The following is a 22376-nucleotide window of genomic DNA, read 5'->3' on the forward strand; positions in this document are numbered from 1 at the left end:
CCTGAAGGTTAAATTGCAGCTTGAGTCAGTGGTGAGGAAGGCAAATGTGATGCTAACATTCATTTTGAGAGGGCTGGAATATAAAAGGATGTAATGCTAAAGCTTTCAAAACATTAGTGAAGCCTCACTTGGAGTATTGTGAGCAGTTTTGGGCCCCTTATCAAAGAAAGGTTGTGTGCGTGGTGACGCTTGCAGGCTGCCACCAGCACATCCTCAGACTATATTGGTCATTGATGCAAGTGATGCATTTTGCCTTCTGTTTTGCTGTCTTGATGTAAATGCGACAAATAGAGCTAACCTTTAATCTTTATCATTGCTGCCTGGAATTTATATCATGAGTTTTTAATCTACTTTTGTCTCCACCAAAACACTTAACATCTTCTTCATCTTCCCATGTTCTGAAACGCCACCTGGAAATCTTCAACTACAATGTTTTGCTTCTTCATGAGTACAGATGGAAAGAACTAAATTATCCTATTTCTTATGACTTTGTCCATCTCCAGAACTTTAGCAAATTACATGAAATTACCACCCTCAATATCTTTCTCCTTGGTGAATACAGATGAAAAATAATCTGATAAGAGTTTACCCACTTCTTTTGGGTGCAAGGAAAAAATGTCACTTTGTTCCCTTATGATTATTTCCCCACATTCCTATCTCCGTACGCTTTTCTAAGTTACTCACAATGTGCACTTATCATTGTTGGTTCTAAGTAGCTCATCGCCTTCCTCAACCCCTATCCTCCGCTTTCCCGCTTTCGTTTCTCTGAGACCAAAGCTTTGATAGCCTATGTCCCTCCACTGATGCTGACTGATTGCCGATTTCATCCAGCAATTTGTGGTTTGGCTCATAGTCCAGTACCTGCAGTTTTTGCACCTTCATTTCTCCAGGATTTAATTAATAAACCAGAGAAAGAGTCGAAGCGTCTGGGAGTGAAACAAAGATGTATCACAAATGTACGGTGTTGCCTGGGTCCATGAGAGGACCAGAAGGATCTTTGATCCTTCTGAAGAGAGAAAACTGAGCACTCTGAATTCAGCCATGGTGTTCGTAGCGAGGGGTGGCAGACATCTAGAAACATAGAAAACCTACAGCATAATACAGGCCCTTCGGCCCACAAAGCTGTCCCGAACATGTTCTTGTTCAAAACAAAAAAGAATTGGAGCACTCAGACATTTCAATGAGGCTGGAGATGTGAAACACTTGCAGTTGATTTTGCAAGAACAAGACAGCCCTGATAACCGTCGGAAAGTTTTCGCTTCCGCTCCTAGACTGACGTAGTCACGCCCGCAGTCGGCAGCGCGTGCGCACTCATTCGCTCGGTTCTGGCCGTTTCCAATGTGAGACGGTGGCGATGGGTGCAGTTGTTTGCGGCTTATTAGTTGTTCATTAAGCTGTAGCGTGGAGCTGGTTGTTTGGCACGTTTGGTGAGTTGTTGTTGAAAACCTATTAGCCGCGGTCAGTGGGGTTGAGGCCTCGGCGTGGCGCGGACTGGGAAATGGCATTTTCGCTCTGTGGTATCGGCTGTGATTGAGGAGGCCCCTAATGAGAAGTGACTGAGAAGTGGCCGGTCCCTCTCCCTCCTCTTGACACACTCCTGTCCACAATCTTCACCCTAATCTCCTCTACTGACTTCCTGACGCAGTTGAAAAACCCTGTCCTTTTCGCAGTGTAGCCTTCATGCAAGCCTTCCATTTCCTCACCAATTCCATCAGTTGTGCAGAATAAGACAAAGGGACTCGCAAGTGCATTGTAAATGCCTCAGTGCCGTCTCACTGCTCTGCTCAGTAATTCCTCTGTTGGTATTCACCCTGAAAGATTCAGCTGCGCTTTATTTTGACATATTTGATTTGTTTTTATTTTACTCACGCAGATATGTTGGTAAATTACTACCGTCATGTGCACCAATGTACAGTGAAAAATTCTGTCCGTGCAGGTCACTTCATTACGACACTATATTGACGTTCTACAAGAGAAAACAGTAACGGAAAGTACATCAGAGAAAGTACACAGGGTGGGCAGACAAGGTGCAAGGCCATAACAACATGTACTGTGAAGACAAGTCCATCCTATTGGACTATTATCTGAGAACAGCTGTCCTTGAGCCTGGTGGTACATGCTTTTAGATTTCTGTTTCGTTTGTCCAATGGAAGGGAGGAGAAGCGAAATTGATTATGTTGGTTCTTTTACCATGGCTGTGTGAGAAGTATAGGCAGAGTCCATGGAGGTGAGGCTGCCTTATGTGATGTGCTCAACTGCCTCTATTATTCTCTGTAGTTTCTTTCTGTCACAGGCAGAGTTGTTAATATACCGGATAGGATACTTTCTATGATACATCAATATAAACTGGTGAGGATCAAAGGGGACACATGTCAAATTATTTTAACCTCCTGAGGAAGTAGTGCACTGGTGAGATTTGCTGGCAGTGGCCTGACTTGGACTATGACAGGCTATTAGTGATGTTTGCTCCTAGAAACATAAGGTTCTCAAACTCAAACCTCATCACCCTTGATATAATCAGCAGTATGTACACCATCTCCCTTCCTGAAGTCAATAACATACTCTTGTATTGCTGACATTTATGGAAAGATTGTCATAACACCATGCCACTAGGCTCTCTGTCCCTTTACTGCCCTCCAATTTATCACTATTTTAAATTTGGCCCACTTACAGTGGTGTCATCTGCAAGCTTGGAGATGCACTAGACCACAATCCTGATTGAGAAGTTGCAGAACCTGGGCCTTTGTACCTCTCTCTGCAATAGGATCCTCGAAGACCACAGCCGGTGCAGATTGGTGGTAACATATCCTCATCGCTGACGATCAACACTGGCGCACCTCAGAAGAGTGTGCTTAGCTCACTGCTCTACTCTCTGTATATGCATGACTGTGTGGCTAGGCATAACTCAAATACCATATATTGTACAAATTTGCTGATGATACAACCATTGTTGGTAGAATCTTAGGTGGTGATGAGAGGACGTACAGAAGTGAGATATGCCAATTAGTGGAATGGTGCCGCAGGAACAATCTGGCACTCAACATCAGTAAGATGAAAGAGCTGATTGTGGACTTCAGGAAGGGTAAGATGATGGAAAACATACCAATCCTCATAGAGGGATCAGAAGTGGAGAGAGTGAGCAGCTTCAAGTTCCTGGGTGTCAAGATCTCGCAGGATCTAACCTGGTCCCAACATATTAATGTAGTCATAAAGAAGGCAAGACAGCAGCTATACTTTATTAGGAGTTTGAAGAGATTTGGCATATCAACAAATACACTCAAAAACTTTTATAGTTGTACAGTGGAGAGCATTCTGACAGGCTGCATCACTGCTGGTATGGAGGGGCTACTGCACAGGACCGAAAGAAGCTGCAGAAGGTTGTAAATCTAGTCAGCTCCGTCTTGGGCACTAGCCTACAAAGTACCCAGGACATGTTTAGGGAGCAGTGTCTCAGAAAGGCAACGTCCATTATTAAGCACCTCCAGCACCCAGGGCATGCCCTTTTCTCACTGTTACAATTGGGTAGGAGGTACAGAAACCTGAAGGCATGCACTCAGTGATTCAGGAACAGCTTCTTCCCCTCTGCCATCCAATTCCTAAATGGACATTGAATCTTTGGACACTGCCTCACTTTTCTTAATATACAGTATTTCTATTTTTACACATTTTAAAAAAATCTATTCAATATGCGTCATTGATTTACTTGTTTATTATTATGTTTTATTTTATTTATTATTTTTTCTCTGTCTTTGCTAGATTATGTATTGCATCGAACTGCTGCTGCTAAGTTAACAAATTTCATGTCACATGCCGGTGATAATAAACCTGATTCTGATTCTTCTGAGTGTATAGGGAGTAGAGTGGGATGCTGGCAATCCAGCCAGTGTTGAGAATGATCGAGGTGTAGTGGCTTTCTATCCTTACAGAATGGTCTGTGGTTAGGAAGTCAAGGAACTAGTTCCAAAGGGAGGTTTAGGAGTTTGGAGATGATCGGTTATATTAGCTAAAGTGAACAGCATATCAGGCACTTGAAGTTTGCTACAGCATAGTAGTTACACACAACAAGGATGTTTGTTTCACTTGTATCATAAGTCTGAGCAAATTCTTTGGATCATCGTCTTCTATTTGTCATGTGTAAATTGTTTGCATCAGGAATCCTGCAAGAAAAAAATCAACCTTAAATGATTCCAGTAGTATTTACTATTTATTGGAGGTACCAGAAAGAATAATGTTGTTCCTCTTGGCTTTACAGGAAAATGCTAAGATTGATTTGGTGCAAATGAATGGAAATTCCAGGAACTAAGTAGTAAGGAAATTATTGGAAAAGGTAGTTAGGATAGGATCTATTTGCATCAGGAAAAGTATATATTAATAACTATAGTTTTGATTTGGGAGGGGGAGGGAGGGTTTTATATTCCAGGTCAGATTGTAGATCTTTGAGCCCGAGTTCCTTGAGCAACCAGCTCTTGCCTGCAGTTGTGGTCACCAAGAACCACAATGGGATCCACAACTCTCACAGCATGCAGCTACTATACATTACCTGATCTTGCATCCAGATTTTATGTAATTTGGTGCATTTTTAATTAACTATATTAAAGAAAACCTTACCTGTTCTTACCTGCGCCTCCTTGCTGAAGCCTTTCAATGCAAAGCCCCAGGTCCTTGACATCTCCACTGGCCCACTCACAGTGGCTGATCCAAACTGGCCTCTGGAACCTTGGCTTCTGCCTCTTCTCTTTCTTTCTTTTTAAATCTTTTTATTTTAAGAAAAACATTAGTGAAATATGAATACAAAACATTTGAGAGTACATAATTAATAGTTTAAATAGACAATCAGATACGTAATAATCAATATATAAGGCCTCCCAAACTCATAGTATTCATGTAAAAGAATCGAAAAAGAGAAAAAACCCCCCCAACAAAAACTAAAAGAAAACTTTTTTAAAAACTAACCAACATGGGCAATTGCATAATGTTAAATACATACAGTAGTGCCGATAACTCCGAACCTCCATCCAAATAATTAAGGATAATAACAGTAAGGTTTAGGATCAGACCATTTAACTCATATGAAAATGTTGAATAAATGGTCTCCAAGTTTCCTCAAATTTAACTGAAGAATCAAAAACCACACTTCTAATTTTTTCTAAACTCAGACAAGAAATAGTTTGAGAAAACCACTGAAATACAGTTGGAGGGTTAATTTCTTTCCAATTCAGTAAAATAGATCTTCTAGCCATTAATGTAACAAATGCAATCATTCGTTGAGATGAAGCGGATAGACGATTATTATCTATCATCGGTAAACCAAAAATTGCAGTAAAAGGATGCGGTTGGAGATTGATATTTAAAACTCTTGAAATAATATTAAAAATATCTTTCCAATAATTTTGTACACAAGGACAAGACCAAAACATATGAGTCAATGAAGCAACATCAGAATGACATCTGTCACAGGTTGAATTAACATAAGAATAAAATCAAGCAAGTTTATCTTTAGACATGTGAGCTCTATGTACAACCTTAAATTGTATTAGGGCATGTTTAGCACAAATAGAGGACGAATTTACCAATGATAAAAATGTTTCCCATTCCTCAGTAGATATAGGACAATGCAATTCTTCTTGCCATTCCTTCTTAATTTTTTCTGATGCATCTGGCTGTACACTCATAATCATATTATAAATGATAGCTACTAAATCCTTTTGACAAGGATTGAGGGCTAATATTCTTTCTGTAATGTCCAATGGACATTCTTTCGAAAAAGACTTTAATTCATTATACAGAAAATTTCTGACTTGCAAATATCTAAAAAAATGGGTTTTAGGTAAATTATATTTATTAGATAGCTGTTCAAAGGACATAATGTTATCATCCAAAAACAGATCACGAAAACATGTTATACCTTTTGTTTTCCATAAAAGAAAAGCTTGATCTATAGATGAAGGCCGAAAGAAGTAGTTAGATATTATAGGACATGACAGCATAAACTTATTCAAGCCAAAAAATTTACGAAATTGAAACCAAATTCGTAATGTATACTTGACTATGGGATTAGTTATCTGTTTATTCATTTTGAATAATGAAAAAGGAAGTGAAGATCCTAAGATTGAGATCAGTGAAAAATCTTGCACAGATTTACATTCCAAATTTACCCATTGTGGGCAAACAGCTGTAGTCGGTTCTTGTGTCCAGAATATTAAATACCATATATTAACTGCCCAATAGTAAAATCTTAAGTTTGGTAGAGCCAAGCCGCCCTCCTTCTTAGGCTTCTGTAAATATTTTTTGCCTAGTCTAGGATTTTTGTTCTGCCACAAATAAGAAGATATTTTAGAGTCAACCATATCAAAAAAAGATTTAGGAATAAAAATTGGTAATGCTTGAAATAAATATAAAAATTTAGGTAGTATCATCATCTTAATGGCATTAACTCTGCCTACCAAAGACAAAGATAATGGAGACCACCTATTAGCAAGTTGCTTAATTTGATGGATTAAAGGTAGAAAATTAATTTTAAATAAATCTTTATGTTTTTTAGTAATTTTAATACCTAAATAAGTAAAATAATCTGTAACAATTCTATATGGTACTTGATTATAAATTGGAACATGCGTATTTAATGGAAATAGTTCACTCATTAAAATTCAATTTATAACCAGAAAAGTTACTAAATTGAGCGAGCAAAGAAGAAATAGCAGGAATAGATCTTTCAGGGTCAGATATATATAATAACAAGTCATCCGCATATAATGATACCTTATACGTCGTCTCCCCACGGGTAATACCAAAAATATTGGGTGATTCACGAATAGCTATAGCCAAGGGTTCTAAAGCAATGTCAAATAATAAAGGACTTAAAGGACAACCTTGCCTTGTACCACGAAATAGCTGAAAAAAAGGGGATCTTTGATTATTGGTAAAAACCGAAGCTAAGGGTTTATGGTATATTAATTTAATCCATGAAATAAATTTTGAACTAAAATTAAAATGTTGCATTGTATTAAATAAATATGGCCATTGGACTCTATCAAATGCTTTTTCAGCATCTAAAGAAATGACACACTCTGGTATTTTAGATGAAGAGGTATAAATAATATTAATTAATTTTCTAATATTAAAAGATGAATAGCGATTTTTAATAAATCCAGTCTGATCTTCAGAAATAATTCGAGGTAATATATTTTCTAATCTAATAGCCAAAATTTTACTAAAAATCTTAAAATCCGTATTCAACAAGGATATAGGTCGATAGGATGCGCATTCAGTAGGGTCTTTATCTTTTTTAAGAATTAAAGAAATAGAAGCTTCATAAAAAGATTGTGGTAGTTTACCTATACTTAATGCATCTTTAAAAATTTTACAAAGCCAAGGAGAAAGTGTGGAAGAAAAAGATTTGAAAAATTCTTTAGAAAAACCATCTGGACCAGAAGCTTTACCCGAATTCATTGAAAAAATAGCCTTTTCTATTTCAGACTTCGTAATAGGTGTATCCAAAAATACACTGTCCTCAACAGTTACTTTTGGAATATTCAATTTCCTTAAAAATTCATTTATTATAGAAGAGTCCTTAGTACATTCTGATTGATATAAGGAATTATAAAAATCTTGAAAGGCTTTATTTATCTCTTTGTGATCGATCGTCAAAGTACCATCTTGTTTACGAATCCTAGTAATCTGTCGTTTATCCGAAACAATTTTCAATTGGTTAGCTAGTAATTTACCAGACTTATCTCCATATATAGAGAATTGGGCTTTTGATTTAATTAACTGACTTTCAATCGAGGAGGATAATAGTAAGCTATGCTCCATTTGAAGTTCCACTCTTTCTTTATAAAGTTCTTTGCTAGGGGTCATTGAATAAATCTTGTCAATTGCTTTGATTTTATCAACTAGTGTTAATATTTTAGAATTAGTTCGTTTCCTAACTCCAGCAGAATATGAAATAATCTGTCCACGAATATATGCCTTAAAAGTATCCCACAAAGTTCCACTAGAGATCTCTGATGTAAAATTTGTTGAGAAAAACAAATCAATTTGCTGTTTAATAAAGTTGACAAAGTCAGGATCCTGCAATAAAACAGGATTAAACCTCCAACCTTTAGTGTTAATATATGAATCCGTCATCTTAATAGATAACTTCAAAGGTGCATGATCAGATATGGTATTAGAGTCATATTTACAATCCATAACATCTGTAAGTAAATGGTGATCAATGAAAAAGTAATCAATTCTTGAGTAATTATGGTAAACATGGGAAAAGTATGAAAATTCTTTGTCGTTAGGGTGTAAAAAACGCCAAATTTCACAAATAGCTGAATCAATCATAAAAGAGTTAATGAGAGAAGCCAATTTATTCGGAAGAGTTTGGGTGGGCTTGGATCTATCCATCAAAGGGTTTAGACAACAGTTAAAATCCCCACCCATTATCAATCTGTATTGATTCAAATTAGGAAAGGATGTAAATAAACATTTAAAAAATTCAGGACAATCAGTATTTGGAGCATAAACATTAACTAAAACAACTTTTTGATTAAAAAGTAGACCAGTAATAAGCAAAAATCTACCTTGCGGATCTGAAATTGTTTCATGATATATAAAAGAAGTTGATGAATCTATAAAAATAGAAACACCTCTTACTTTGGCTTGCGAATTTGAGTGATACTGTTGGCCCTTCCAAAACCTAAACAACCGTTGACTATCCACCTTCCTTACATGAGTCTCTTGTACAAAAATAACATTAGCATTCATTCTATGGAATACTTTGAATGTTTTTTTCCGTTTGATCAGCTGATTTAAACCATTAGTATTCCAAGAAACAAAGTTAATAGTCCTATCCATATTGACAATATTTATTACAATTAACACATAAGTTTGAAAAAAAAGTGAACTCATGAACCCGGAAGAAGGAAGTAAGTTCAAGGAGAAACCGGAAGTCACGGCACTGCGACCATTTTTGTAGTTTCATATAAGCCCATGAAATAAAACTAAGCAGAAAGCAAGCAAAAAGAAAAGAAAAAAGAAAAATCCCCCTCCCTCCACTCTCAAAACCCCAGGAAAAAAGCCAAAAAGAGGCAAGCAAGCAATCTAATACTAAAATTACCCCCGTGTCTCAAGACGGCAACTCAGACACAACAAAGTTAAAAAAAAATACAAACAACCCACATTATAAGAGAGGGTTGGTATAACAAAAGTTAAAATATAAAATTAGTATTATAAATGTATATAAACAAAAGGGTTAAAAAAGAATTAAAACGATAAAACCCATAAATGACTAATACTGGATTGGTATTTTAAATGAAAGTTTAAAACTTTCAAACACATCAAAACAGATATGACGTTCCAAGCACTAAAGTCTGTCGGGAAGAAGAAACGACATTTTTTTTTTTAAATCTTAATATTTAAATGTTAAGAGTACAAAAAAGTGTATATCAGCTTAAAAAGAAAAGCAAAAAGGAGAAAAAAAACCCTAATAAGTTATTTTCAACGCTAATAGATTAATAATATGAAAAAATAATAAAGTCAAAATAAACCGAGCAAAAAGAGCTTTAACCGTATATAAGAAATGCATGTAAGCCATACCCAAAAAAAACCCAAACATCATTCTGTAACAGATCCAAATCTATAGGCTAAATTACATTAGTCAGCCCGATAGAATGTCATTGTTCCAGAAAACTTTGAGCATCCTCTGGAGATTTAAACAGCCGAAAAGTTCCGTCCTCAAGAGTGACTCTCAAGTGTGCTGGAAATAACAGCGCTTGCTTGCAGCTTTTCTGGTGAAATTTCAACATAACCGATCTAAAAGCCATTCTAGTCCTTAAGACTTCAGGGCTATAATCTTCCAGAATGCGAAATTTAAACTCTTGGTAGCAGATCATACCCTTTTTTCGAGCCGCCCGAATCAAACGTTCTTTGGTATGAGGGTAATGGATCCAAAGAATTACATGTCGTGGTTTCAAACTTGAATCAGACCGAAAACGGGAGACACGGTGTGCCCGATCGATTACCGGGAGAGAGTCCAGTACCTCTGGACCCAAGACATCCATTAGAAATTTAGAGAAGAAAACGGTAAGATCACCGCTCTCAAATTTTTCCGGAATCCCAATTAATCGAAGATTTTGTCTTCGAGAGCGATTTTCCAAATCAGTAATTTTAACTTTATAACGATCCATCTGTTGAGAAGTCGAAGTTTGCTCTTCTTGTATTTTTTCAATTATACGATCTTTCTTGCGAGCGGCTTCTTCAAGAACCAAAATACTTGCTTGTTGTTTTTGTGATTCCAGTGAAAGTGTCTGGAGCTTTTCTTCAACTAGTTTCAAACGCTCATCAAACCGAAAAAACTTTACGGTTATTTTTCTCTCCAGTTCTTCAAATTTGTCTTCTATAAGCTTCACAATTGTTTCTAAAGTTATCAGTTCTTTCGTCTGTTTCGATTCTTTTGCTCTAGACATTTCAGCAAGTTGAGAATAATTCAAATAGTTAAAAAGAAAAATTCTGTATGTTTAGACCCCTTTAGAATAAGTATAAGAAGATCCTTTAAGGGGTGTTTGTAGGTTAAAAAGACGTAAAAGGTTTGGAGCAAAGCCTAGAAGCGGTTTACTCCATGAGCGCCATCTTGAGACTCCCTCTGCCTCTTCTCACCAAAGCCTCAGTTTCCCCACTCAAACCCTGATCCCTTGTACAATGGCCTCTTACTTAAACCTCTCTTATTTTTATTGGGCTAAGTGAAACTCACACGTAACAAGACTTGCTCTTTTCAGTGGTTCCCACTTTTGCATAGATCTTGCTTTTGCTACTCTAAAGTGAAACGTCTCTCCAAATCCTGATAGATTCTGTCGCTCAAAATTTACCCCCCTCCCATAACTTATCCACCACCGATGTCAGCCTGGCTTGTCCTTGATGCCCTTAAGTAACAATATAACATCAGCTACCATCCAATCCTCCAGAATTTCAACTGTGGCTAAAGATGATGCAATATCTCTGCAAAATCTACATCATTTTCTTTCCTAGCTTCCGCAAGAGCCAAGGCAAGCTTGTAGATGCTGCTGGACTTGCTAAGTTCCTCCAGCATTTTGCATGTGGTGCCCTGTTCTTTGGTAATTTTTATATGGCCTAGCACATCACAGTGCACTTGGATCAGTTCCATAATTTTTATGATCTTGGAGTCATAAAACACTACAGCACAAAAACAAGTCCTTTGGCCCATCTAGTTTGTACCAACCTGGTCTTCTGTCTAGTCCCATTTAACTGCACCCAGATGGTAGCCCTCCATATCCCTCTCATCCATGAACCTAATCCAAACTTCTCAAAGATGTTACAATTGAGCCCACGTCTACAACTTTAACTTGCATCTCATTCCACCCTTTGAATGAAGAGGTTCCTCTTCCAACAATTAGTCTGTCCTCAGTGATTGGGAATATGTTGGGGTCTATTGATAAGGATGTAGTTACAGGGTACTTAGAGGTACACGATAAAATAGACCAAAGTCAACATAGTTTCCTTGAGGGAAAATCTTATCTGACAAACCTATTGGAATTCTTTGAAGAAATAACAAGCAGGATATACAAAGGAGAATCAGTGGATGTTTTGAACTTGGATTTTCAGAAGGGCTTTGACAAAGTGCCACACTTAAGGCTGCTTAACAACTTAAGAGTCCATGATATTACAGGAAAGACACTAGCACGAGTAGAGCATTGACTAATTGGCAGGAGGCTAAAAGTGGAAATAAGGGGAGCCTTTTCTGGTTTGCAGCTGGTGACTAGTGGTGTTCCACAGGGGTCTGTGTTGGGACTACTTTTTATGTTATGCCAGTGATTTGGATGATGGAGCTGATGACTTTGTGGCCAAGTTAGCAGACCGTTTGAAGATAGGTGGAGAGGCAGGGAGGCTGTAGAAGGACTTAGATTAGAAGATTGGGCGGAGAAGTGAGAGAATACAGTGTCCAGAGTATATGGTCATGCACTTTGTTAAAAGAAATAAAAACATAAACTAGTTGCTAAATGGAGAGAAAGTTCAAACATTGGAGGTGCAAAGGGACTTGGAAGTCCACGTGCAGGTTTCCCTAAAGTTAGTTTACAGGTTGAGCTGATGGTGAGGAAGGCAAATGCAATATCAACATTCACTTTGAGAGGACTACAATATAAAAGCAAGAATGCAATTTTGAGGCTCTATAGGGTACTGGTGAGGCCTAACTTGGAATATTGTGAGCAATTTTGGGCCCCTCATCTAAGAAAGAATGTGCTGGCATTGGAGAGTGTTCAAAGGAGGTTCATGAGAATAATTCTGGGATTGAAATTTTATCATATGATGGACATTGATAGCTTTGGGCCTGTATTCACTGGAATTCAGAAGAATAAGAGGTGTTCTCATTGAAATCTATCAGATGTTGAAAGGCCTCGATGGAGAGGCTGTTTCCTAAGATGGGGGTATCTTAAGACCAGAGGACACAGCTCAGAATAGAGGACCTTCATTTACAATGGAGATGAAGTGGAATTTCTTTAGCCAGAGAGTGGTGAATCTGTGACATTTGTTGCCACAGGTGGCTGTGGAGGCCAAGTCATTGGATATCTTTGAAACAGAGGTTGATTGATTCTTGATTAGTCAAGGCATGAAGGTTACGGAGAGAAAGCAGGAGATTGGAGCTGAGAGGGAAATAGATCAGCCATGATGAAATGATGGAGCAGACTTGATGGGCCGAATGGCCTAATTCTGCTCCTATATCATATGATCTAGATCACATCTCTTTCCCCATTCTGATGTTTAGTCTGAAAACAACTAAACCTCTTGATCATGTCTGCATGCTTTTATACACCGGGTTTCTGATACACGATTGGCTGACTAGATATTAGCATTAATGGGTAGGTGTATCTAAAAATGTGGCCACTGAGTGTATGTCAGAGGTGCTGCATATGCAGTGCCTCCATGTTATCAAAGACCCCTTCTATCCTTTCGAACACAGTATAAGAACCAGAGCAACCAGGCTGGGTAACAGCTTCTTCCCCTATGCTTTTAGACTGCTTAATACCCTTCTGCCACCCAGCTCACGTGTACAACTTTTTGTACACCCTCTGTTCCCCCCCTCCCCCCAACCCATCCCCAACTCTCCAACTCACAGGTGCACTCTCATTCTGTACTGGTCACTTTTAATCTTTCACCCTTTATAATAATGTCAGTCACATTATACTGTCTTATATAAATATGCACCTCGCAGTGCATGTCAGCCTGTCAATCTTCAGGCCATGTCACTTAGTAACTTGTGCTAATATTATTGTCTTTATATACTGAATCATAACTATATGTATTGTGTTTTGCACCTTGGCACAGAAGAATGATGTTTTGTTTAGCTGTATACATGTATATGGTTGAATGACAATAAACTTGAACTTGTGATTAGGGACATTTAAGAAATTCTTAGATTGAAACCTGGATGATAGAAAAATACAGGGCTATGTAGGAGGGAAGAGCTGGATTTATCATGGAGTAAGTTTAAAAGTTGCACAACATTGTGGGTGTACTGTGCTGCAGTTCTAATGATGCATATATATCAGCCAGGGTTCCTGCAGTTTCTTCTCTAGCTTCTCAGTGTTCTTGGACATAACTGATCAGGTCCTGGGGATTTATTTCTCTTTGTATGTTTAAAAACATCCACCACCTCCTCTGCTGTCAGGCAGACTATCCCTAAGGCCTCTGCATTAATTATCTCAAGGTCTGACGTCCTTGCGTCTTTCTCCACAGTTAAAACAGGAAATTGCCCATTCCTGTGAGTCTCAATGCTGGGACCTCTGTTTGTAATACATTTAAATGATTTGGATGTAAAAGGTCAGATCAATAAGTTTGCAGATGACTCAAAAGTATTAGTGTAGTTTTGGAAAATCGGGAAGATGTCACAGGATACAGCATTATATAGATCTGGTGCAGATATGGGTAGAAAAATGGCAGATGGAGTTTAATCCAGACAGGGATAAGTTCGTGCACTTGGAGAGGTCAAATGCCGGAGAAAAGTAAGCAGTGAATGGTGGGATCCTTAGGAATCTTGGATTGCAAATCTCTAGCTCACTGAAAGTGGCAACAGAAGTAGATCAGTTGGTGAAGAGGGCATATGGCATGCTTGCCTTCATCAGTCAGGCCATTAAGTATAAAAAATTATCAATATAGTTGTGGGTGTTTGGAAGTTTGGTTAGGCTATGGTTGGTGTATTGTGTCCAATATTGGTGAGCATGAATGTGTAAAGTTTGGAGAGGGTACAAATTTTTTTTACCAGAGCATTGATAAAGTTGGCAAACTTGGGTTTATTTCTTCAGAGAGGTGGAAGCTGAGGGCAGAAATTATAGTAATATAGTAATATTCTACAGATATTGATGTAGAATATAGAGCAGTACAGCACAACGGCCCTTTGGCCTAAGATGCTGTGCTGACCTTTTAATCTACTCCAAGATCAATCTAAGTCTTACCTCCCACATAGCCTTCCACTTTTCTTTCATCCTTGTGACTATCTTTAAATATTTTTGAAACATCCTTAATGTGTCTTTTAAATGTCTTTAATGTATCTGTCCATGCCACCATTGTGGCAATGCGTTCTGTGCACTTACCACTTTTTTTTAAAAACCTCATATTAACCATTGTTACTCTGGGGAAAATGTGCTGGCTGTCCACTCTATCTATGCCTTTTATCATATACACCTCTATCAAGTCACCTGACAACCTCCTTCACTCCAAAAGAGAAAGTGCCCTAGCTCGCTCAATCTTTCCTATTAAGACATGCTGTCTAATCCAGGCAGAATTCTGGTAACTCTCCTCTGCAAACTCTCTAAAGCTTCCACATCTTTCCTATGATGAGGCTGAAAACAACATTCTGGTGTGGTCTAACCAGGGTTTTATAGAGCTGCAACCTTACCTTGATTAATGAAGGCAAACGCAGCATACACTTTCTTAACCAACCTTTCAACTTGTGCAACAACTTTGAGGGAGCAAAGGACATGTACCCCGAGATCACTCTGTTCCTCCACCAAGCTGTGAATCCTGACAGTGACCTTGTAACCTAATACAAACACCTACGGTATGTCATCATGCTGTTTGTTCTCTATAGCTCAGCGTTTAACACCATTATTCCCACAGTCCTGATCGATAAGCTCGGGTGAGTGCTGTACTCACTCTATGCCCATGATGGTGTGGCTAGGTATAACTTAAATGCCATCTATAAATTTGCTGATGATACAGCCATTGTTGGTAGAATCTCAGATGGAGATGAGAGGGCATACAGGAGCGGGATATACCAGCTAGTTGAGTGATGTCGCAGTAACTACTTTGCACTCAATGTCAGGAAGACGAAAGAGCTGATTCTGGGCTTCAGAAAGGCTAAGATGAGGTGACACGAACCAATCCTCATAGAGGGATTGGAAGGGGGGAAAGTGAACATTTCAAGTTCCTGGGTGTCATGATCTCTGAGGGTCTAACCTGGTCCCTTAATATAGGAGATTCTTTTTTTTCCCTTATCCATTTGGATTCCCATTTATATATAAAATCTTCTGGTATGTTTTCTCCTATCTTATCTAATTCTATTCTAATCCATGCCGGTTTTTCTTCATCAAAAAAAGACGCAATAAATCTAAGTTGATTTGCTTTATAATAATTCTTAAAATTTAGAAGTTGTAACCCACCTAAATCAAATTTACATGTCAATTTTTCCAATGATATTCTTGACATCTTTCCTTTCCAAAGAAATTTCCTTACATATTTATTCAGTTCTTGAAAAAACTTCTGAGGTAATTGTATTGGTAAAGTTTGAAATAAATATTGCAATCTAGGAAATATATTCATTTTTACAGCATTAACTCTACCTATTAATGTTATTGGTAACATCATCCATTTATCAAGATCCTCTTGTATTTTTTTTAATAATGGCACATAATTTTGTTTATATAAATTTTTTACGTCATTATCAACTCTAATACCTAAATATTTTATCCCATTTATTGACCATTGAAATTGAGTTACTAATCGACATTGATTATAATTTCCTTTGGTAAGGGGTAAAATTTCACTTTTATCCCAATTTACTTTATACCCTGTTACTTTCCCATATTCTTCCAATCTAAAATTTAATCTTTGCAAAGATTGCAATGGGTTTGTTAAATAAATCAAAACATCATCAGCAAATAAGTTAATTTTATATTCTTCTTGATTAACTCTAAAACCCCCAATGTCTGAATCTGTTCTAATTAATTCAGCTAATGGTTCTATTGCCAATACAAATAAAGCAGGTGATAATGGGCAGCCTTGTCTAGTTGACCTCGTTAAACAAAATGGTGTTGAAATCTGACCATTTGTAACTACTTTAGCTTGAGGATTAGTATTTAAAGTTTTAATCCAATGTATAAAAGATTTTCCTAACTCATATTTTTCCAATACCTTAAATAAAAAATCCCATTCCAATCTATCAAATGCTTTTTCTGCATCCAAAGCAACTGCCACACTCATTTCCTCTCTTTTTTGTGCCAAATGAATTATACTAAGTAAGCGGGTTATATTATCCATTGATTGTCTGTTTTTAATAAAACCTGTTTGATCCATATGTATTAATTTTGGTAAATATTTAGATATTCTATTAGATAAAATTTTTGCTAGTATTTTTATAATCTGTATTCAACAAAGAAATAGGCCTATATGATGTTGGTTTTAAAGGATCTCTATCTTTTTTTGGCAATACAGTTATGATCACTGTTAAAAAAGATTGTGGGAGTTTATGCATTCTTTCCACTTGGTATATTCCATAAAAGGAGGAATTAATAAATCTTTAAATTTTTTTAAAATTCAGGAGGAAAACCATCTTCTCCTGGGGATTTATTACTCTGAAGTGATCCTAAAGCTTCTTCAACCTCTTTTAATGTAAAGGGCTATCATACAATGATACAATGGATGTTGAACCCATTTTTACCTTACTTTTTAAAAATATATTATTTCAGTTTTGTGCTATTTTTAATTGTTTAATATGCATGTCTACTATGATTGATTTACTGATGTATTTTTCCTTCTATATTATCATGTATTGCATTGTACTGCTGCTGCTAAGTTAACAAACTTTACAATACATGCTAGTGATAATAAAGCTGATTCTGATACTTGCCTTCAATTTCAACCTTCCGATGTGTATCACATCACTGAACTCCATCTACTGCTTCTTAACCTAACTCTGCATCTTATTAATGTCCCTTTGTAACCTAAAACAACCTTGTACACTATCCACAACACCACCAACCTTCATGTCGTTTACAACCCACCCTTCCACTTCGTCTAAATCATTTATAAAAATCATAAAAGAGAAGGGGTCCCAGAACAGATCCCTATGGAGTACCACTAGTATGCACCTCCAGATACATTAGGATCCATTTGCAATCACCTCCTGTGTCTGTCAGAAAACCAGTTCTGAATCCATGCAGCTAAGTTGTCCTGGATCCCGTGATACCCAACTTTCTGAATGAGCCTACCATGGGAAACCTTATTAAACACCTTATTTATCCTAATTACAAAATGCTGGAGGAACTCAGCAGGTCAGGCAGTATCTACGGAAATGAATAAATAGTCAACTTTCAGGCTGAGTCCCTACTTCAGGTCCTGAAGTTCCTCCAGTATTTCGTGTGTGTTCCTCTAGATTTCCAGCATTTGCAGAATCTTGTGTGTTTGTTATTTATTCTAATGTTTTTCAAATTAGAATTCCTCTTTCTTAACTATGACATGTTCCAGCATATTAACCAGTTCTACTCTGATTTTGTATTCGTCAAGTTCCCTCTCACTGATGAATACTGAAGCAAAGTATTCATTAAGGGCCTCCCTACAGCTTCCGACTCCAGGCACATGCTTCCTCTTTTATCTCTGAAGTGTCCTACCTTCATAGTCATCCTCTTATTCTTTATTTTCATGTAGAATGTCTTGAAGTTTTCATTAATCCTACTCACCAAGGCCTTCTCATGTCCCCTTCTAGCTCTTACTCCCTTCTTAAGCTCCTTCCTGGCTACCTTATAACTCTTAGGTGTCTTGTTTTATCTTTGCTCCCTAAGCTTTAAGTGCACTTCCTTTTGACTAAATATGCCATATCTCTTGTCAACCATGGGTCCTTCACCCTACCATCCTTTCCCTGCCTAAACGAGAGAAAGCCATCCAGAATCCCATGCAAATGCTCCCTTATAAACCTCCCAATTTCTGTTTTGCATTTCCCAGTGTACATCTGTTCCCTATTTACACTCACAAGTTCCTGCCTAACAGCATCATCATTCAGCCTTATACCCAGTTAAATACTTCCCCATATTGTCTATCTCTGCTGAAGATTAGGGAGTTGTGTTACGAACCCCGTAACTGGGTCACTTACCAGTAAAGATAGAGAGGTCAGTTGAAGTCTGAAGGTACTATTTTTAACAGTATTTATTGGTAAAAATACACAAAAATAATATCAATGCAAACATACAGATACTATACGTCGTCAATACTAGATCTAAAAGTGTGGGTATAATAACAATCAATAAGAAATAACTCTATCGTTGTCTAGGGGATAATGTATTGTCCGATGGAAATATAAAAGTCACTCAGTTCATTCAGGCTGCAGCTTTTTTGGTTGGAGAGAGAGACTGATTTTTAGAAACTTGCCAGCTTTCCTTTATCCGATCTTGATCCGTATTCGTCCTTTAGCGAGGCCGTTCCGTGGAAGACTTGTCATCCGGGCAAGGATGGACACACACAAGCCCCCACCGGTCTCATACGTTTCTCCTGGTGCGTCTGAAGAGGTTGTTCCCCAGACCCTCTTTTATCCTTACTCACGGGGTCTCAGATGTCAATCAGGTTGGGATGATGTAATCCCTCAACCAGCCCACTCTGGTCATTCCCTGAGGGCTTCAATGAATAGTACAGTACTCAATACACAATTCCATCTCCAAGAGACAATGGCTGTTATCAATGGTTCCGCCTTTCTGGGGCCAGGACACACATTCCAAAACCTGTGTATTCTGGACGTCTCTCTCTCATTTCCTGGGTCCCAGACCCGAATTAATAGCGATCTTGCGATTCTCGAAAAGGAGGGGGCTACTTTGTACCCTTCGGCCCCTCAGAGTTGTAGCACATTCGTAACACCCCCTTCAAAGCGTTTTTTACCATCGGTAAAAACGAAGTAATACAGAGTCTTACAGGATTTTAGAATCTAACACAATACAAAAGTTTTTTTTCACTACAGAGTAATACAGTTATACATTCAATTCAGCATCTAAACAGTTAATGATTACATTGTCACTTCCTTTAATATCTTAACATCTTGTACCTTACTAAAGTCTTGTAACATCAGACTCCAATTTAATAACCACCTATTTTTATTTCTTTTCTTCAGCAAACAAAAACTAAAGAGTTGTGATCTTAGCTTATGTGTATACTACAAAAGTTCATGCAAATACTAATCTTTATGCTACTTTCAAACTTAACAGTCAATCTTCCATGGGGGTTGTCTTTATTATTCACATGCTTTGTCGAAATCCCTTAAAACCGGATCCTGCTATTTAAAAATGGCAGCCCGTCAACCCTCGCCCCTTTTCCAGTTAACTCCCACGTGGTGAGTTTGTGCACCATGGCGAAATAGGCTTTCGCCCGCTCCTTTCATAGGAGTTATTTTATCAACAACGTGTTCCAAACTTAGACCATTTTCCGAATTTCCACACAATTCTTTAAGTTTAAGCAATTTGCTAGTTTTCTCTTCAGGACCCTTCATGCTATTAGTTCTCAATTTAAGATCTGAAAGCAATCCCCCTTTGTTCAAACAGCATTTCGAATTCTGCTTTTTCACACCACACTCTTGAATAACAATAGCGTGTGGGGCACCTTTACATTCCAACTCAACCTGTAATTGATTCGCAGGCACCGCGTTACCAAGCCATTAGCCTGGTTGCTGCTTCTGACATCAATCCAGACTTTAAAATTTCTTCATTCAACTTAGGAACTACACTTTTCCCTTTTCCTTCAATAATAAGATTCACACCACCATCTTTTATCTCCTCACTAACTTTTAACGCAGCTTCGAACACAAACAACTGGGAATTCTCACTTCCCATTATTACCAAGGTTAACCCTTTCTTCACTGAACCAAGTCCATCTGACCCACAAGGACTGCATTCCTTTTCACCTGAATCAAATACCTCAGACTTTTTCTGAGCTCCATTACTAGGTTCAGTACCACGTGCATCCACATCTTGAACACACTCAAACGGGACATTTGCCTCTTCCAGGCTTTCAATACCCGTACCCTTTACAAATTCTAAATTCCCCTGATCCTCCCAGCTACTCTCTGGGCAACTCCCTTCCGGAGTAAACTCAACCCCGCGGGCTGAAACAACCTCATCTGCCAACCCAGCAGACTTCTTCAAGGTAATGGCATCTTTTTCATCTAGGACTGCCCTCATTTCATTATCGGGAACACCTTTAGAATTTTCAACTTCTTCAAACAGTTCTGCCAAACCAGACAGATCATCCATGTCCAACTCTGGACCTTTTAACAGCCTTATCTGTTTCTCATCTTTACTTCGCGCCTCTATAAATTTTCTCCTGGCTAAGGGCAGGACTACCTCCTCTCCCTTACTCTCTTTCACTTTACTACTCTCCGTTTTACCACCCTCCAAACCCTCGTGGTACAGGGTCGGTAAAAACGTATCGGCCAAATCGATACTGGCCGGATTTAAACTGCTCTCATTCTCAGCTGCCTTTCTCGACATGCTGCGAGTGATCGCGCATGCAGGATAGGTCTTGGAATCTAGGGGCGGGACCTCAACACTCACAGGCTGGCTCGTCAGCTTCATTGCTGACCAAACCTTACCACCGGCTAAATCTTTACCAAGAAGGACATCCGCGTCAGTTCTCGGGAATTCTGATCGCACCCCTATTTCAACTGGTCTAGATATCAGCTCACAATTTATAATGATCCTATGCAAGGGCACCGTTTCTGTCCCTTTTCCTATTCCTTTCAAAGCTACCATTCCCGTCTTGCGACCAAAATCTAGTACCTTACTGCTAATCAATGACAGTTCAGCTCCCGTGTCTCTCCAGATCCACACTGGAACTGGTGTGTCTCCCTCTCTCACAGACACGGTTCCTTTTGAAATACATTGCTCAGACCCTTCTCGTACTCTGTCTACCTGGGGCTCTCTCGTCGATTTACTGATTACCACAGCACATCCTATAGGGACTGATGCTTTCCATTTTCCTGTCTCCTTCCTCGGAGCAAGGCACCTAGCTGCAATATGTCCCCCCTTTCCACAATTAAAACAGGTCAAGCCAGGAACTCTCCTGCCGTCTTGCCTCTCCTCCTCAATCTTACCACTAGCTCCCGGCGGGACCTCTGCCTCAGCCGGCGGGCTTTCTCTACCATTCCCACGGTCTCTCTGGTAACTTTTATTCGAGGAAAACTTTGTCTTGTGGGTTAGGGCATATTCATCTGCGAACCTAGCAAATTCGGAGATGGACTTATTCGGCTTCTCATTCAAATACATCCGGATATCGTCCGAAACACAACCTTTAAATTCCTCAATCAGAATTAACTCCCTGAGACGCCAAAAATCTTCGTCCACTATTTCTGCTGCCCACCAGCGATCCAAGAGCACACCCTTCTCATAGGCAAACTCGGTATATGTCTGATTCCACCCTTTCTTTAAATTTCTGAACTTTTGTCTATACGCTTCAGGTACCAATTCGTAGGTCTGAAGAATGGCCTCCTTTACTTTCTCATAATTCTCCGCCTCTTCCTCCTCTATGGACAACGCCACATATGCCCGTTGTGCCTTCCCTTTTAACACACTTTATAACAACGCCACCCACTGCTCTTTGGGCCACTTCTGATTCACTGCCACCTTTTCAAAATGCAAGAAATAACTATCAACATCTGTCTCCTCGAACGGAGGTACTACCCTCAACTCCCGACTAACATTAAACCGCTCCTCTCGGTCTGACCCTTGAACTCTTCGCTCTTGCCTTAACTTCTCCATATCCAAGTCATGTTGCCTCTGTTTCTCTGCCTCCCTCTCCTTCTCGGCTCTTTCCTTCTCCTTTTCAGCTGCTTCCAGCTCTTGTAACTGAACTTTATGCTCCCTTTGTTTCTCCGCTCTCTCCTGCTCCCTTTTCACCTCTAACTCCTTTAGCTGGAGCTCATGCTCCTGTTGCTTCTCGGCCCTTTCTTTTTCCTTCTCAGCTGCTTTAATTTAATTTCATGTTCCAACCTTAATTTCTCCAACTCTAACTGAGCCGTCCCACTAGTGGGTACCTTTTCAGGGATATTTTCCAACACCTCAGCCGAAAACACATTCTTCACAATATAATACTGAGTTATGGCCCTCTGCACCTCCCGCTTTTTCATCGAC

The 22376-nt window shown here is 38.6% G+C and overlaps 1 protein-coding gene across 2 annotated transcripts in view; it reads left to right on the forward strand.

The window, feature by feature from the left end:
- Positions 1 to 1312: 1312 nt before the first annotated feature.
- Positions 1313 to 22376, forward strand: part of tmem39b (transmembrane protein 39B) — an 85315-nt gene continuing 64251 nt past the window's right edge. The window contains exons 1-2 of one of the 2 annotated variants that reach the window (XM_073028151.1): positions 1317 to 1427; positions 2958 to 3082. The gene's annotated coding sequence lies outside the window, so the exon portion shown is untranslated. Of the gene's footprint in view, positions 1428 to 2957; positions 3083 to 22376 lie in introns of both variants that reach the window. The other variant, XM_073028150.1, reaches the window with a different exon arrangement.

Source organism: Hemitrygon akajei, chromosome 24, assembly GCF_048418815.1.
Source record: "Hemitrygon akajei chromosome 24, sHemAka1.3, whole genome shotgun sequence".
NCBI lineage: Eukaryota > Metazoa > Chordata > Chondrichthyes > Myliobatiformes > Dasyatidae > Hemitrygon > Hemitrygon akajei.